Source organism: Hemitrygon akajei, chromosome 9, assembly GCF_048418815.1.
Source record: "Hemitrygon akajei chromosome 9, sHemAka1.3, whole genome shotgun sequence".
Lineage (NCBI taxonomy): Eukaryota > Metazoa > Chordata > Chondrichthyes > Myliobatiformes > Dasyatidae > Hemitrygon > Hemitrygon akajei.
The window spans coordinates 28,064,715-28,070,714 of NC_133132.1; positions in this window are offsets into that span (position 1 = coordinate 28,064,715).

Consider the following 6,000-nt stretch of genomic DNA (forward strand, 5'->3'; position numbering starts at 1 on the left):
CAGTGCCTCAATTTCTTCTGCGCTGGATTTTAAATTCCACTTTATTGACTGCCCATTGATGCATTCCTATAGCCTTAAACTCCCGTCCTCTCTATTAACACTACAAGTTTTGGTATCACCTGCGAACATTTTGAATCATAGTTCCTCTATTTAAATCTAAGTTAATTGTGGGTGCCATAGCGGAAGCACTGAATTCCACTGGAAACTAGTGCATAATCCTTCCTGTCAATTGAGCTAATAGATTTACACTCTTTTCCACTGCCCGATTTGATTCAATATGCCATTTTTACCTTGCATCTCATGGGCTTTAAATTTTTGGACCAGTGGGATTTTGTCAAATGCTTTAATAGAGCCGAAATAAACATAAACTTTTAAAAACAATTTTAACATTAAAAACAAAGTTTCAGATGTGTGTATTGAATCTCACAAACGTATTCCTCATTCAGGAAACAGGATTTTCCATGATTTGAAGGGAACAGTTCAACATTGAGCTTTCATGGCCATTCCAAGGCAAGATACATCCTTATGGAATTGGAATTATAGTGAGAAGAGGAGACAATAACTGGAATGGGATTTATGCACTTTCCCCTATTTTCTGGATATCATGTCTCATATTTCTTTCTGTGACTAAAGTAACATTTTGCATGGATTTATTAAGTCCACTCACTACCTTTGACAAATTATCCCTCCAGTCTTTTTGGACTGGGAACTCCTGACAAGCTCAGCAGCAAAACACAATGATCATCTAAGTGGGTGACATCAGCAACATACTTACATAGAAACAGATATTTTTAAACTGATTAATAGACTGAGAAATAACTTTAAAAAAACACTACAATAAATAATTTGGATGCTTGATATATTTATTCACTTACCATTTACTTTGACCAGAGGAAGAGACTAAACTAACCAATCATTTAATAAGAAGTTATAAGGCGCTCAAGTATTTCTTTAAACAGTTTGAACAATTTGGCACACTAGTTTTCGAACAAAAGGGCTGGTGAAATAACATGAACATTTATGTAGATCTATTATTACACTTGTTGACAAAAGAGCATAAAGTAATGTATATTTCACATGCATTCTGTTTTATTGTAAACCACCGCAAGATATGATGGTTTTAAATGGCATTGTCTCTTTGAATTTTTAAAGATGTCCTTAGTCAATGAAAATTGATACCACTTGAAGGGTATATCATCCAATATTCTGAGCAGTGATTCTTGACTATACGAGGGATGATTGATAAGTTCATGGCCTAAGGTAGGTGGAGTCAATGTTAGAAAACCTAGCACATTTATTTTTCAACATAGTCTCCTCCTACATTTACACACTTAGTCATGCGGTCGTGGAGCATATGGATCTTGGATCTCCAGAAAGTGTCCACAGCAGGGGTGATTGATAAATTCGTGTCCTATGGTAGAAGGAGATGAGTTATACAACTCTCATCACATGCACATGCAGTTCAACTCTTTGAGTGATTATACAGAAAGTTTGAAGTTAATAACTCATCAGTTAATAACACATTGGGGTAATTGATGTTAGTGGCTTAACGTAGAAGGAGATGTTATTAACTTCAAACTTTCTGCATAACACTCAAAGAGTTGCCCTGCATGTGCATGCAATGAGAGCTCTATAACTCATCCCTTCTACCTTAGGCCACGAACTTATCAATCACCCCTCGTAAAACTTTGTTAATATTACTAGTCAGTGTGTTTTCCACATACCTTCTTAATTTATTTAAAGGTATGTTTTCTTACTCTGATCATATTCAATTGCAATGCACATTTCAACTTAAATAGAAGTTCTTACCTATTTACTGAGTAACCTTCACTGATGTGGTTTTCTTTGAAACTGTGCTATCTAAATGGCCAACCTTCTAACTACAATGAGACCTGTACTGTAATCTTCTATCATTCCAAACATAACCTCATCTACATCCTGACTCCAGGTACAGAGAGGAATGAGCTGCTTTCTAAGTGCAAGCATTGGGAAGCTGTACTTCAGAATCTCCCTGTCTTGAGCGCCTTATTATCATTGTCTTTTATGATGTGAAATTTTTAATTTTGTGGTGGCAGTACAATGCAAAGATTATTATAAATTATTATAAATTACAAAATAAATAAATGGTAATTGAATAGGAACTAGGTTTAGTTTTTAATGATTTATTGCTTGTGTTGGGTGGAAAAGTTGTGCAGATTGGAATGCATTATGCTTCAGTTTTCCTCTCAAAAGAGAACATTATACAAAATTCCAACATCTCCCCCCCTCCAAAGAGGGCATTATTCATGGTTGTCTGGATGTCAGCTTCATTCAGAATGTGATATTAAGAATAATGCATGAGATGGGTTCAATGGAAATACAGTATTTCAGTGCAAACTTAGTTGCTGGCAACGATGGATCAGCTGTTGAGCAGATGGGACTCCCTCCTCAGATTCCCACCTGGGAAACAATGAGGGGAGGGGCATACCCAAACTGACACTACAAGGGAGACAAATCCTAGAAGAACAGTGAGAGTGTTATGAACAAACTTTGCCCAGAGCAGGTGATTGCTCAGGTGGTGGGCTTGCTTGGCGCAAGGTATCTCAGGACCTTCTTCAGGTCCTGGTTGGTCCTCTCCATTAGCCCATTGGACTGGGGGGGGGGCAAAATCCCGATGAGAGACTGACCATAGCTCCATAGCTCCAATGATCCAACAGATCAAACAGAAGAACCAGGAGGTAAACTGAAGCCCTCGGTTAGAAACCATGTCCTGGGGAAAGCTATGTACTACAAGCAAGTGTTGCAGCGCCAGGTTGGCTGTCTCCCAAGCTGAGAGAAACTTGGGTAGGGGCGTAATCTGGCAGGCGTTGGAGAATCAGTCCACCAGCACCATAATCACGGTATTACCTCACCATGGTGGCAGATCAGTAATGAAGTCCATGGAGACTGGGACCAGGGATGGGAAGGAATTGGAGCACAGTAGTGTAGTGGTTAGAACTATGATTTGCAGGATCAGCGACTGGGTTCAATTCCCGCTGCTGTCTGTAAGGAGTTTTTCTGTTCTCCCTGTGAACACATTGGTTTTCTCTGGGTGCTCCGCTTTTCTCTGGCAGTCCAAAGACATACTGGTTGGTTGGTTAATTAGTCATTGTGAAACGACCCGTGATTAGGCTAGGGTTGTATTGAGGATTGCTGGGTGGTGCCATTCGAAGGATTGGAAGGGCTGTATCTCAAAAAATCAGTAAAAATTGGCAGTGGGTTTTGCAGCTGCTGTGGGTGTGATCTGGGTCCCTTTTTCTGGATGCAGACGTGACAAGCTGCTTCATTTCATTTGATAGCCCCATCCATCCCGGCTACCAGAACCACCTATTAGAAACATAGAAAACCTACGCACAATACAGGCCCTTCAGCCCACATAGCTGTGCCGAACATGTCCCTACCTTAGAACTGCCTAGACTTTACCCATAGCCCTCTATTTTTTGAAGCTCCATGTAGCCATCCAGGAGTCTCTTAAAAGACCCTATCGCTTCGGCCTCCACCACTGCCACCGGCAGTCCATTCCACACACTCACCACTCTCCGCATAAAAAAACTTACCCTTGTCATCTCCTCTGTACCTACTTCCAAGCACCTTAAAACTATGCCCTCTTGTGCTAGCCATTTCAGCTCTGGGAAAAAGCCTCTGACTATCCACACAATCAATGTCTCTCATTACCTTGAACACCTCCATCAGGTCATCTCTAATCCTCCGTCACTCCAAGGAGAAAAGGCCGAATTCACTCAACCTATTCTCATAAGGCATGCTCCCCAATCCAGGCAACATCCTTGTAAATCTCCTCTGCACCCTTTCTATGGCTTCCACGTCCTTCTGTAGTGAGGCAACCAGAATTGAGCACAGTACTCCAAGTGGGGTCTGACCAGGGTCCTATATTGCTGCAACATTACCTCTCAGTTCCTAAACTTAATCCCACGATTGATGAAGGCCAATGCACCATATGCCTTCCTAACCACAGAGTCAACCTGCACAGCTGCTTTAAGTGTCCTATGGACTTAGACCCCAAGAACCCTCTGATTCTCCACACTGCCAAGAGTCTTACCATTAATACTATATTCTGCCATCATATTTGACCTACCAAAAAACCTCACACTTATCTGAGTTAAACTTCATCTGCCATTTCTCAGCCCAGTTTTGCATCCTATCAATGTCCTATGTCCAGTACATTCCATCCGGGTAGCTCCATGATGGCATGAACATCGATTTCTTGAACTTCCGGTAATGCCCCCACCCTTCCACATCCTTCCTATAGTGAGGTGACCAGAACTGAGCACAGTACTCCAAGTGGGGTCTGACCAGGGTCCTATATATCTGCAACATTGCCTGTTGGTTCCTAAACGCAATCCCATAATTACTGTTAATTCTATATTCAGTCATCATATTTGACCTACCAAAATGAACCACCTCACTCCATCTGCCACTTCTCAGCCCAGTTTTACATCCTATCAACGTCCCGCTGTAACCTCTGACAGCCCTCCACACTATCCACAACACCCCTAACCTTTGTGTCATCAGCAAATTTACTAACCCATCCCTCCACTTCCTCATCCAGGTCATTTATAAAAAGGACAAAGAGTAGGGGTCCCAGAACAGATCCCTGAGGCACACCACTGGTTACTGACCTCCATTGATGATCTCTGCCATTTGACTAGACTCTGGATGTCCTGTGATAAGTGATGCATGTCCCCACTGTAACACATCTGAACAAACAGAATGAGGGTTGAAAAGGGAACCTGGTGGGCCATTGCCTGGGTCTGCCTCCTGCTGTTGTGCTCTCCTGACAATGGTCTCAACCTCCCAGTGGACTGGTGCCACCTGTCTGGACTTGGGACCTGCTTGGCTCTGTGAATGCAACCTGGTTGGTGGCTCAAATTGTCTGGAGAAGGCATCTGGGTTCTGATACAAATGGATGTTTAGTCCCTTCCAGCCAATGTCTCCAATCCTTCACGGCTAATTTGACCGACGACAGTTCTCCATCTCCTACCTCACAATTCCCCTCTGCAGAAAAGAGCCACTGGGAGAAGAAAGCACAGGGATAGAGTTTCTTGTCAGACAGAGAGGGAATTTCAAACGAATAGCCTCAACCCCAACATCTGAGGCATTTAATTCACTCATCCCAGCTGCTGACCCCATGTTATCCCTGTACCAAAGAACTATACATCTTCAGAACTAAATGCCTACCACCCTGTGGCACTGACACCAATCATCATGAAGAGCTTTGAATGGCTGATAATGGCACACATCAAAAACTCCATCCCTTCCTGCCAGAATGGACCCTCACCAATATGCTTAACATCAGATCCAGTCCATGACAGATGCCATGTCATTTCTCATTCTTTTGGCCTGACACACCCAGAAAACAAGGACACTTGGATTTCAGTTCGGCATTCAAGACTATTGTTCCACAGACCCTGTGAACAGATTCCTACTCCTCGGTCTAAATACACAACTGTGCAACTGGGTTTTGGACTTCCTAACCAACAGATCTCAGATAGTCAGGATGCACAACTGCTCCTCCCTCCCCATTAGCCTCGCAGGGCTGTGTGCTGAGCCCAACGCTGTACTCACACATGACAAACACCTGAGCAATCACATTGTCAAGTTCACCGATGACACGACAGTGGTGGGGCTCATCACCAACAATGATGAGTCAGCCTACAGAGAGGAGGTGGAAGAGATCGAATTCTGGTGCCAGGCAAATAACTTCTTCCTTGCTTGTGTAGGATGTTCTGGGACCATGAGAGGTTGTGTGTGATGTGCATTCCCAAGAGTTTGAGCCTGCTTGCAGTTTCCACTGCTGTGCTGCCAGTGTAAAGGGGGTATGAATGGTGTGAGTTCTCCTGAAATCACACCACCTCTCATGGTCCCAGAACACACCCTACACAGTCAAGAAAGCTCAGCAATGCCTCTGCTTTCTGAGGAGGTTGAAGAGAGCTAGACTCTGCACATCTATACTCACATCATTCT